Source organism: Danio rerio, chromosome 10 (genome assembly GCF_049306965.1).
Source record: "Danio rerio strain Tuebingen ecotype United States chromosome 10, GRCz12tu, whole genome shotgun sequence".
Lineage (NCBI taxonomy): Eukaryota > Metazoa > Chordata > Actinopteri > Cypriniformes > Danionidae > Danio > Danio rerio.
Window position 1 is genome coordinate 16,053,925 of NC_133185.1, and position 13,461 is coordinate 16,067,385.

The 13,461-nt window shown below is 34.1% G+C and overlaps 1 protein-coding gene and 1 long non-coding RNA gene across 2 annotated transcripts in view; one reads left to right on the plus strand and one right to left on the minus strand.

Moving 5' to 3' along the window:
* Nucleotides 1-13,461, plus strand: part of LOC141376324 (uncharacterized) — a 356,966-nt gene that overhangs the window by 116,202 nt on the left and 227,303 nt on the right. Inside the window, exon 2 of the long non-coding RNA XR_012386176.1 lies at nt 1,415-1,532. This is a non-coding gene — a long non-coding RNA (uncharacterized lncRNA). The remainder of the gene's footprint in view (nt 1-1,414; nt 1,533-13,461) is intronic.
* Nucleotides 1-13,461, minus strand: part of LOC108191548 (uncharacterized) — a 187,239-nt gene that overhangs the window by 67,485 nt on the left and 106,293 nt on the right. The window lies entirely within an intron of this gene.

Below are 13,461 nucleotides of genomic sequence, written 5' to 3' on the forward strand. Positions count from 1 at the left end.
CTGCCTGTGGAAATCGATTGCGACAAACCATTTGAGTTGAACAACTAATCTATATGAGTACCGTGAACTTACTCCATTGAATTTTTATTAATGAGTTGTTTAATTAACATATTACTTTCAACACTGAGTTTAAAACTCTTATTAAATAAGTAGCATTAACCTTAAACAGTAAATTTTGAGTTAACTACAATTATTTCTTTGATCAAGTTGACTGTTGCGTTTTACAATATATATATATATATATATATATATATATATATATATATATATATATATATATATATATATATATATATATATATATATACACACACACACACACACACACACACACACACACACACACACACAGTATATATATGAAAATGATTGAATGAATGAAATCTCAGGCTCGCCATTGTTTCTGTTTCTAACTGTGTTTTGTAATGATGGGCGATTCGCAAATTAATAATTTGTTTTAACTGGATCTTCTAAGTGAACCAGTCAAACTAGCTCACCAAACTGAACTTGAAGTTGACTTAAAACAGTAGCATCTTTAGTAGGCTTAAGCACTTTATTACTTACTTTTTAACATGCCGAATATCCCCCTCTGACTTGAAATAAACCAATATCCTGAGTTATTCAGTTACTAGGACAGTACACTGACTCATCTGCTGACTGTCTGTTCCCTGCACGCTCTCTTATTATGTGATTCAAAACGACTAATGTAATTTTTATTCCACAATATATCTTTTTAACAGTCAATTAAGCAAGGTAAAAAGTAACTTGTGTTACATTTTTCTAAAAGTAACTCAAAAAATATTACTTATTTATAAAAGTAATGCATTACTTTTACGCATTACCCCAACACTGATGCAATGTATATAGCATCGCTTTTGAATATTCAATTATTTTCAGGCCCCGAAATGGGGAATAACTGTATGATAAACATTATATTCTAACAATAAATTATGATAAACACGTTGAAAGGAAACATTTCAAAAGTAATTGTTAAAAAAAGCTTTCCCAGTACTGGGTTGCGTTAAACATATGCTGGAATAGTTGGCAGTTCTCGTGGCGAAAATGAATGAATGAAGGTAAAAAACTATTGTAGTTTTTATTTTTACTCAAATGTAAGTTGATATCTACTTTTTTTTATTTACCTCTGCATTTGTGTTTTAAATAAACAATTTCCAGAATTAATCTGAACTAGAAATTGTGGAAACAATTAGAAAGGCCTAATATAAGAAAGAAAAGAAATAAAGAAAGAAAGAAAGAAAGAAAGAAAGAAAGAAAGAAAGAAAGAAAGAAAGAAAGAAAGAAAGAAAGAAAGAAAGAAAGAAAGAAAGAAAGAAAGAAAGAAAGAAACCAAACAAGTTGTCATTTATTTTGCCTTGGTCATATTTTCTAAAAATGTTTTTCTGCTGAAAAACAGAAGCTGGAAGGAGAAGAAGGCTTTGTACACAGAGCACAGAGTGAAACAGTAGACCAGATGAAGGTACAAACTGACCATCTCCAGTCGGACACCAGTACATCACTGTAATGGCTGTAAGGTATGTTAGCCCTGTTAGTTCTTTATTAACCTTATTCTCTATAGGAGATGGTGTTCTTCTTCGCCGACAGGAACGGAAATTGCAGGATAGCTTTAACACTTGTGTCACGTCAAAATGAAAATCCCATCATTATTATTTACTCACTTTCATTTAATTTAAACTCTATGTGATTTATTTAGTACAAAAAAAAGAAAAAAGTAAAAAAAAAAAAGATTTTAATGAACATTGTTTATCTTCCTCTAAAAGTCAAAACCTAAAACATTTATATCTACATCCTTTTGTCTTTAGAACTGCAGTAATACTTCATGGCATAGATTCAACAAGGTACTGGAAATATTCCTCAGAAATTTTGGTCCATATTGATAGCACCACACTGTAATGTTAAGCCTTAACGTGCAGCGGAAAAGCATCAAATAGATAAAAATGGCAGAAGACAGTACATTTGCGAGCTGAACGTACGTGCATATGGCATTATTTCACTGACAAATGTTGTAATCGCAGTATTACAAGTCGAGAGCGCAATTATGTAATACGAGAAAGTGAACTCACCGGTTTACTCTGTCCGTGGACAAAACTCCTCGCGTGCTCTCAAAACACTGTCATCTCACTTGCGAATGATCTGCTCTCGCTCGGTCAGATGATGCAGACTCACAATTTGTGCCTTGTTTCCTCCTCTTTTTGTGCTTTTACTCTCCAGAGATCATCCTGTTCAATTAGTTATGCCAAGAATGTTAATATTGTGTATATATTGCTACACTATTTACCTACAGGTTAAGGTAAATTCTATAATAAATACTAGTGTTTTTGAGTGTTAGGTAAACTGCCTTTGTTTAAGGCTAGTATTATTTACCACTTGTTAATAAATGCTTTAGCATACAGTAGTATTAGGAATGGTGAACTGATAAAATGAAACACACAGTGTAGTTTTACTACAGTAAAGTGTGGCAAATTATAAAATAATATATCCTATATTTAAAAAAAATACAGCACTGGGTAATTTGTTTATATTACACTTGTATTACCATCACAACTATAGTATTACCACAACAGATTAATTGAAGTACTTTACTATAGGACTGTTCAAAACACTATACATGCCAATATGTGTGTTCAGGGGCCCTGTGGAACAGCTTTTCCTCAAAATGAAGAGGATGACAGGGACAATGTCCTCCAAAATCTTATCAACAATGTGGAAGACAACAGAGACTAATTCCCTTTATTTTAGTTGCCATGATAAAATGGGATTGATAGTGACATTTATTTGAAGATTGAATAGTACAGTACGCTATAAATACCTTATCAAGTGTTCCCTATTTTCTATTAGTTACATTTCTGCTTGCGTTAGTTATATTTTTGTTTAAATGTTTTTTTTTTTTTTTTTGCTTTTATTTGTTTAGTATGTTGCACCTCTTGGATGTTTGATAATTTTTTTTTTAAAAATATAATGGATTCTTTACATCATGCATATAATCTCAGTGAGCGAGCAGTGTACTGAGAGCGCGCAAGAAAATTTGTGCATAAGCGGTGCATATTTGAGAGAGCGTAAAAAAAATTTGCATGCAAACAGCATAAGAGCTCACAAGCAGTTGTGTCAGAGGAAATCGGTCCACAAGTATTATATTGAGAAAGCTTTGTTCATCATAATCACTTTGTGCATGACAGTTTTATGTTGTGAACCACTTGAATTCAAAGTGAATAAAATAATGGCAACAATAAAAAAAAAAAAAGAAAAAAAAAATCAGCATCTTGTCATGGCATTGGAGTTTACAAATAGGCCTTTTGTGTCTAATATGAATATAGCCAAGCTATTCAGATATATTACCAGATAAGCACTTTACCTCTACCATACTATAAACAGAATTAGATAATTTGTGATTCTGACTGACATCCTTTTTTGCATTGTTTTAAGCCTTCACATTGCCAATTATATACTATATTGTTAGCATCCTGGATAGGTCACAGTCATTCTGCTACATCATATCACTGGATGCAAAATGCTCTGCAGTACATTTTGTAATTTTATAATGTTAGGTTCTAATTCTGTAGTTATTTCAGAGACTAACAAGTAATGTAAGAGTCATGTAACATATTATAAGTCTAAGACAGTAATATTGTAAGGTAAGGGATTACTTTTAAATAACAGTAACAAGTAATCTGTAATGTATTACAGTTTGGAAAAAACTTGCTCAACACTGTTGGTGTTTGGCTGGCTGGCTGGTTCGTTGGTGGGTTGGGTTGGATTGAGTTTGGTTGGTTTGTTGGTTGGTTGGTGAGTTGGTTGGTTGGTGAGTTAGTTGGTTGGCTGGTTCATATGTGGATTAGGATAGTTTTGGTTGGGTTGGTTAGTTGGTTGGTTTGGGTTTGGTTGGGTTGGTTGGTTGGCAGGTTGGTCGGATGGCTTGGGTTAATTGAATAATTGATTGGTTGGTTGGTTCGATGGTTACTTGGTTGGTTGGTTGGCTCATTGATTCATTGACTGATTGATTGGATAAGTTGGGTTGGGTTGATTGATATGGTTGGTTGTGTAGTTAATACCTGTCATAAACTCTCTACACCACCAGAGGGACCCATCAACAGAATTTTGATATCCTTACAAACTTTATATCTCATAATCCTACATCCCTGGGACCAATTGAGTGCAGTTACACTTTGTTGGAAATTTGTATTTAACAGCATTCATTCCTTTGCTCAGCGAGAAGTTTTGATTTGCCCTGTCTGTCATCTCTGAGCTTCTTTGCTGTTGTTTGTTACCCGCCTGTGTATTTGACCTTGGACTGTTCTCTCATTTCTGAAGTTATTCTGCCTGCCCTGGTATCTGCCTGCTTTTATCGTTTCCCTACTGCATGCCACTTGCTCTGACCATTGCCTGCATCACCATTAAGATTGTTTGCTGCCCGCCCAGACCCTCACCTCAAACTCTGCTTGATTTCATATTTTTATTTCATATTTAATTATTTGATTCATTTTCATTGCTGTTACAATAAAAAAGTATGCAAATGGTTAGGTTGGGTTGGGTTTGGTATGAAACTCTTTTTTTGTTAAATTCCATCCATCCATCCCATCTGCAATGTTTTGTGATTTTTGTCTTACATTTATTTGCTTGTTTAATACATCTGGTCTTTATGTTTTAGTTAGTCTCAGTACTGTAGAAGGATTAGTTGTGCTTCATTTTACAATACCAGTATCAGCGTGATACAAAGAACCTGCAATTTTAGCAAAACTACCCCAACTCTGTTCTTAGAAGGTGTATAAAATATCCTTTTATGACAATATAAACTCTAAACAGTTCTATCTTCAGACAAATCTGAAATCTTCAAATATTAATGACTACTTCTGCATTTTTAAATAGCACAGAATAACACAGCAATTGCCAAGCAGCAGAGCCACATAGTTTTATTACATGTTTTTCAGAAATCGCTGGAGATAAAAATAAAAAAAGAAGAAAATACTATTCTTTGAAAAAAGTTGGTCCACATTCATTGGCTGCTCTACATTTTGCCGCAGGCATTTGCACATATGCATAATTGCCTTCAGGAGAAACACACATTTTTGTGTGCATGTTAAGGATTAGGCAGTCATGTGAGGCGCCTTTTTGTAGTGCCTGCTTATAACGCTTGGCCTTTGGAAAACACAGCCCACTGTGTTAAAAATCACATTTTTAACTTTTTTATCATTCAGCCGGGTTACTTCAAAAAAGCATAACGAATCAGTGAGCAGCACAACATGCCAATTCAATTCTTGGAATAGAATTAACTTAAGATTATGCATTGTCTAAAAATATAATCATGCTGTTGTTTCATTGTCTTTGAAGCTATTTTGGGCTTAAGATTGAGTGAATTACTAGGGGGGCACATTGTTAAGAACAACCTGTTATCTGCCTCCAAATTGAATTACTTTTGTTTTCACATTTATGAGATCAACAAATATCTTGGAAATTATTTTTTCCAGACTGCTGGGGCACCATGGTAAATCACTGCAGTTTTCTTTCTACAAAGACCTCTACGTTTGCAATGTAGAAGTAATAAAACAGTTCCTCTTGAGATGCTGAAAAGGCTTTAGATTTTAAGAGGCCAGCAGGTTTAGCGTGCGGTTGTGAATAATAAATTAAAGAAGCTTTACGTTCGCACAGAGGAACAAGGCTTCTCGGAAGAAACAGCTGTGTGCATTATCAGAATTTTTCAGGAAAACAACAACATACAAATTCAGTCTCAGAAACAATGATTGTCTAGAGATGATTGTGGAGGAGAGAGCAAAACTCAAGGACATTCTGTTAATATTTACATAATTGTTTATTCCTGTTTACTCCACATGGATGCACACAAACTTTTTGTTAAATATGACACTTAGTAGAACTTAAAAAAAAAAAAAAAAAAAAAAAAATATATATATATATATATATATATATATATATATATATATATATATATAATTTTTTTTAAGTTCTACTAAGTGTCATAGTTAACAAAAAGTTGAAGAATCTTGACACACGCACGCATATATATATATATATATATATATATATATATATATATATATATATATATATATATATATATATATATATGTATATATGTATATATATATATATATATATGTATATATATGTATATATATATATATATATATATATATATATATATATATATATATATATATATATATGTATATATATATATATATATATATATATATATATATATATATATATATTCTTAAAAAATCAGACATTAATGACTGTCTGAGTTAAAGAAGATTCCAGATTCTCTAGATCCTGGCCTCAGTTTTTTTTAGCATGGTGGCGCTGTTTTTAAAGCAACTGTTGATGCCAAACTGAGAAAAGAACAAGCTAGATTTTCAACTGGAAGATCATTCCCACAATAAGTGACTCCACATATAATCACTAAGCAGTTGTTGGAGTGGCAGTCACCACTGTACATGTGCACTGTGGACTTCAAAAGACACCTTCATGAATTCTAAGACATTGTGATTCATGTCTACATTCATTCATTCATTTTCTTTTTGGCTTAGTCCCTTTATTAATCAGGGGTCGCCACAGTGGAATGAACCACCAAATTATCCAGCATTCGTTTTACACACTGGATGCATTTCCAGCCACAACCCAATACTAGGAAACACCCATACACTCTTGCATTTACACACTCTTTGGCCAATTTAGCTTACCCAATTCACCTACTTTATTGTGCATGTCTTTGGACTGGTGGCACCTGGAGAAAACCCACGCAAACACGGGGAGAACATGCACACTCACCCAGCCAGGGCTCAAACCATTAATCTTTTTGGACATAATCTCATTATTAATCAAAGCATTCTTACCCACAGATTCTCATATTTTGCCTGAACCATTTAAGCACATCACCACTGACTGGTACAATAAAACCAGTTTAGGCTCATTGTAAAAATGTAGCACAGTGTACACTTCGGGAGAGCGGGAATTATGTAGCCAGAGCTATGTATGGCTGCATTTTGTCTTTAAAATGAATGCTCGTGGTGGTATGATACCAGTCGATGACTTCTGTTTCTTTTTATGCTACCAGCTGACCACTTACCTACATGTGGACGGCTTTTCTGAGATTACCAGTTTTCCCAATAACTGGGCATGTAATTTGGCGGATTTGAAATGTAGGGGGAGTTGACTGCAATGATGGGGTTTGATTCTGGCAAAAAACAGTTCCAGAAAGCAGGTCAAAAAAGGCAAACCAAACAAATAAACAAGTAAATAACAGGGTGAGTATTTGTTAAGATCTGAAAACATAGAAAAAATCTGGCGAGTGCTTTTATTTTTCTGGATTGCTTTTGAAAATACTATCGGTTGGGTTTAGGGAAGAAGGTGGATGGAGGGATCGGTTGATTGGTTGGTCGGTCAGTCAGTCAGTCGACAGCGGCCTCTAGTGGATTTACACAAGAACAGCAGGTGCGAATGGCACTCATGAGTTTGAGGTTTGAAAATGCATACACAGTAGACTCTGGTGGATCCGCGAAAACAAAAACTGCAAAAAAATAAATAAAAATCTCCTGGGACGTTTTTTTTCGATTTTCAGAAATGTAAATATGTATTTGTTGCCATGACAACATACATATGTACGTATGTATGTATCATTAATGAGCCTGGGTTGAATAAAACAGTTATATGAAAACATAAATCATAATAATAAAAATAAAAATAATAACTGAAACATTGTATAAACTCTGCAGAAGAGTCAATTAAATCAAACCATATCTGTCAACCCTATATGGTATAATTTTACCAGTATATCTTGTCATCATCCAGTTTAAATAACCTATAAATATGGGATACCCTATGGTCTTAAATGTGTGGAGTGGTTCAAGAGAATTAAACTTTTGTTTTATTTTGGCTTAAAAGCACTTTGAAATTAATAAAACAATTTTATTCCTAGGTTGTCATTTCTTTGTGGAGTTTGCATGTACTCCCTGTGTTCGCATGGGTTTCCTCCAGGTGCTCTGGTTTCCTCCACAGTCCAAAGACATGTGCTAAAAACATATGCTGGATAAGTTGCTGGTTCATTCCACTGTGGCCACCCCTGATAATAAAGGGACTAAAACAAAAAGAAAATTAATTAATGATTGAATATTACATAAATAGACATAAAGAGTTCCTTAAAGAGATTTTGTATTTATGATGATATGAAGAGGAGCGAAAGTGGACACTTTTGATTTCGATGTGTCTTTAAACAGAAAAATACACTTTATAAAAATAAAATCAAATAAACAGATAGGAAATTAATCGAATGTTTTAGTTATATCTATGCATTCTTAAAGTGACATGATTGATTTGTGTCGCTGCAAACATTTTATAAACTGTGGAGCAAATTTATTTATTTCCCTATCTGTAACTATGCAAAGAAAACACAGAATAACAGACAGGAAAGACAGTTGAGGGAATATACTGTACTTTTATTTTTGTATTTGTATAGCATGTTATATACATTAAAGCAATAGTTAATCTAAAAGTAAACAATGTCACAATGGTTTTTAAACTACAAACATTTATTTTCTGCTTTTAAATAAAAAAAAAATATATATATATATTTGTAATCATTTGTAATAATGTCAATCAAACAAATGAATACAGTGATTTATTACATTTGATACTAAATATAATCAGAATCAGAATCAGTTTTATTGCCATGTGTGGTTCACATTTGTTTTGGCTACAGAAGCTTCCAGTGTACATAAAGTGACAAGTGACAACACAAAATAAATATGGAAAAAAATATGATAAACATTAAACAGAAATGGAGTTAGTCAAAACAAAAAAACAAAAAAAAAAAATCTGGATGTTGAGTTGTATGTACAGATCTGTTATAAATATACAGGTTATATGGTGCTGTGTACAAATGCGAATGGAGAAAGTATTGCATTGTACCAGGGCTGGACTGGGGCAAAAAATCGGTCCTGGCATCGGTCCACTACATTCAATCAAAATGCTATCTATCTGTATATGTCTAATATGTTTACCAACTCCTACCTTATGAAACACAAAAGCCAATAATATTAAATAATTAAATAAATACAGACATTAATCTCAATTTAATCTCTGTATGTCCATAAAGATTTTTGTTAGGTTTTAAAAAAATACACTATCATTCATTTATTTTCTTTTGCCTTAGTCTCTTATTTATCAGGGGTTGCCATAGCGGAATGAACTGCCAACTATTCAAGCAGGTTTTATGCAGCAGATGCCCAGCCACAAACCAGCATCAGAAATCACCCACACACACTTATTCACACACACTCATACACTACAGCCAATTTAGCTTATTCAATACACTATTCACTCAGCCTATATTGAACAATAAACATAACAAAAACTGCCTGCTGACGCACGAGCCAATCTTCAAAGGAAACAATGTACTTTATAACCTCACTCATCTCACCCAGCTTGCTATTTTACTATCTTAACAATGAAAACATAATATAAGGAAATTAGTAGTACTGTAGCTACACATTTATATGACCATCATCTTCACTTTGCATATTTATAACAAAACAGGGCTTAAACATAACTGCCTCCTTTCAATTTCATTAAAAAGAATGAACTTTACCCTGTCTCTTTTGCAGAATATCAGTTTTAATAATCAACAATGGCCATTATAAAAGTATAACGTACAATAAATTTATACGATAAAGGTAAGCAATCAGTCAATGTGCATAATCAGTGTACGTGGTTACATAAAATAAAAAAAAATATATATATATTAGCTTATCTTTGCACTCAGCCAAAACAGAGGTACCTGAGAACAAGTGATTCAAAAGACAGAAGAGTCGTTAGAGACAACAAGATTAATTCAATATCACATTTAACAACTATAATGAGATGAGATCAAGCAGATAGTTGATGAAGTGTCCGGCATGTACTTTACTCTCACCTGGGGTTTATGCTCAAAAAAAAAAAAACTACTGGCTGCAGCTCTAGGCAGAGTGTGTGTGGTTACATGATTTGCGTTTTTAGCCGTGTACTAGAATGAACGGAGAACTTTTTAGAACCGCTAAATAAAATGGCGATGAGTTTCCCGCAATTTCTTTGCGCCTCCCTTCCATTTCTTCTCTATGACTCTCGACTATTTTGACAAATACACACAGACGATGCACGCTCACACAGAGCCCAAAATACTAGGAATTTGTGATTGGGCCAGCCCAATGTCAATAAAGAAAAGAACCAATGGACTGCAGAGTGTCACATGGGGCGGCCCGGTCTGTCTGTCCGAAAAAAAATCTTACTTTCAGAGAGTCACAGATTCAGCGTTGTCAATTAATAAGGCAGAAACAAATGATAGGCTGCTAAGCCTTTTATGGGCCGATCAGATCTAATATGATGATCAGCCTGGCCCAAAAAGTGCATCGGCTCAGCGGGAATCTGCCAGGTCTGCCAGATGGCCAGTCCGCCCCTGCATTGTACTGTATATTGATATAAGGTGCTGTGTGCAAGTGCGTATGAAAAAGTATTGCACGTTAATTGTACATTAGGGCAATATTTAACTGTTCATGAGTTAGATAGCCTGAGCAAAGAAGCTTTTCCTGTGTCTGGCTGTTTTTGTGCTAGGTGCTCTGAAGCGCCAACCAGATGGTAACAGTTTGAACAGGTAGTGTGTTGGATGCGAGGTGTCCAGAGTGATTTTGCGAGCCCTTTTACTCACTCTGGAAGAGTACAGTTCTTAAAGTATAGAAAGGGTAATGCCAGTGATTCGTTCAGCAGTCCGGACTATTCCCTGTAGGTCGGTTTTGGCAGCTGAGCCGAACCAGACGGTAATTGAAGTGCAAAATATATAGTAACTTTGATCATAATGTATATTTAAATTTAACAATGAAGTAGAAGTCAATTAAATTCATTTTAAGAGGCTAAACTCTTTAATTTATTTGCTGCTTTCTTTTCTAATGTATTATATTTGTCACAATCACCAGTAATCTAATCCTTACAGATCACTGGTAAAGTCACAGATTGCATAGAACTACAAATATGCAGGTATATGGACTACAAGATTCAGTCATGCACCACACACTCACACCTGAAGTTGCTCATGTTCTGATTATACTCGCATATATCTAGCTCACTCAGACATCCTCATTACTGAGTCTTGTTATACTGATTGTAAACATTAGGACACATTTGTCTTGCCTTCTGTGTTAGTACCTTGGTTTGTTTTGTTTATGTTGCTGCCTGCCATTTGAACATCCGCCTTTTTTTTTTTTTTACCTTAAATCTGGATTACCCGTATACTTTGTTTGCTCCTGTGTTGACTGTTGCTTGCCTGACTATTCTTCTAATTAACCCTGCATCTGCACTCCCTTTATCACATTACATTTTTTTTTTGGTAATTTAATTTAATGTATTGTTTTTTTTCACCATATTATTGATAATTTAACTATTTATTTACAGCTCAAAATGAACAGGTTTAATAGTTTGGGGTGAATTATCATTGGGATTTAAGTTTAAAGGGTTTAAAGGAGTGTTTCTGTGGGGTCTTAAAAGTCTTAATGTCTTAAATTTCAAAAGCTATTTTTTTCTTTGTCTGTTATACATTTATTACTTTCCTTACAGTAGCATTTGTTTAAAAGCTCTCCAATTATTTACTGCCGAGGATACTGACCTGTCCTATATTTTTTCATTATGAGATTATTATTATTATTATTATTGTGTTTTTTAATGTATTAAATTATAAACATTTTAGACAGGGCAAGAGAAAATCTCTTTCAACTGGTATATTTAAGAAAAATCTTTAGCATTTAGCCATGTATATGTCTAAAATTTCATTTATCATGGTCTTGAAAAATCCTTAGCATTTAGCCATGTATATGTCTAAAATTTCATTTATCATGGTCTTAAAATCTTTAAAAGTCTTACATTTAACTTGGTGAAACTTGAAGGAGGGTTCCCTTATTTTCAAATTCCAATGATTTCAGGTACGTCCACTAATTTACTAAAGTGACTTTAATCAGAATCAACGCATATTTAAATTATACAGAAACATATTTTTGGCGATTCACTTTGTTTACCAGCCTATTTTTTTAATAGCATTTACAGTTTAATTTATTTCCAACATGCTTCTATTTTATTGTAATTTCCCTTATACTTTCACATCCCTGTTGACAGGTATGAGTCAAATGTGTTTTTGCGAACCTGTGAACTTTTATCACGGCGGTAGGTGCGTGTTTTCAGGAAAGCTGCAGATGTCAAACCACATCCTTGACATCACCCAACTTTAGGAGGCACTCATGCCATATAAACATAGGAGGACACAGCCAATGGTAAGCCATGGTTGTCACAAACAGAGCCCTAGAGCAATTTACTGTAAAGGTCAAGTGTAATAACAGTCGTTTTGGTCGTAGACCCAAAACGATTTGCATACCATGTGGGACACAAGCTGTCTGCTCCTTGCTTACAAACAGATCTGTTGCCGTTGCAACGATATTGCCAGCATGATGGACAGTTTAAGCCTGTAATTACTCTGCTAGTTATCATGCTGTCGCTTACAGTAGGAGAAAAAAATAAAACGTAAACTTTGTAATTTTAGTAAAGCAATATTACTTGGTCACAAAAACTCATAAACCGACAAAATAAAAGCAATAAAGCTGCATTCTGTGACTTCATAATGACATTTCTGTTTGCTTTGACGGTATCCTGTTGACAAAACTCACTGTTATTTATATTACACCTTTGTAGACAATAACCCGCTATGGCCTTTTTCTTTGTCTCAGAGAGCAGGTTTATTTATATGCTCAAATGTCAGATTTACAAGCAGCCAGAAAATGGAACAACTGAGATTATTGTGTGGAGCTGCTGTTAGTTTGCGTCTCATCGTCATGCAGGCAAACAGAAGCAAAATACGCTCCACTGCAGCTCTGTGTCTTTGATCTATTATATATTTTTTTATTGTGCGCATGTGACATGAGAGAACAAAAGGATTTGTTCAGGGATGCTAGACTTTTTCGTGAAGATTGTGATTATTAACTTACATTCATTCATTCATTTTCCTTTGGCTTAGTTTCTGATTTATCAGATGTCGCCACAGTGGAATAGACTATTCCAGCATGTTTTACGCAGCAAATGCCCTTCCAGCCGTAACCCAGTACTGGAAAACATTTATACACTCTTACAAACACACTCATACACTTCAGCAGTATAGTTCATCCAATACACTGCATGGGTTAGGGTTAGGGTTAATGTTAGGGTTAGTTGTTTTTCGCAAATCCATCAGAGGCCGCTGTTTACACTTCTTGAGATCTCAAATTTCTCTTGCGAGTGCCATTCACGCCTGCTTTTATTTCATAAATCCACTAGAGGCTGCTATCAGCTGACTGACTGAATAAATGACTGATCGATCGACTGACCAATATTATTTATGTTTATTTATAAACTATTTTCGAGAGGATCACATTCTTATGATTGCTT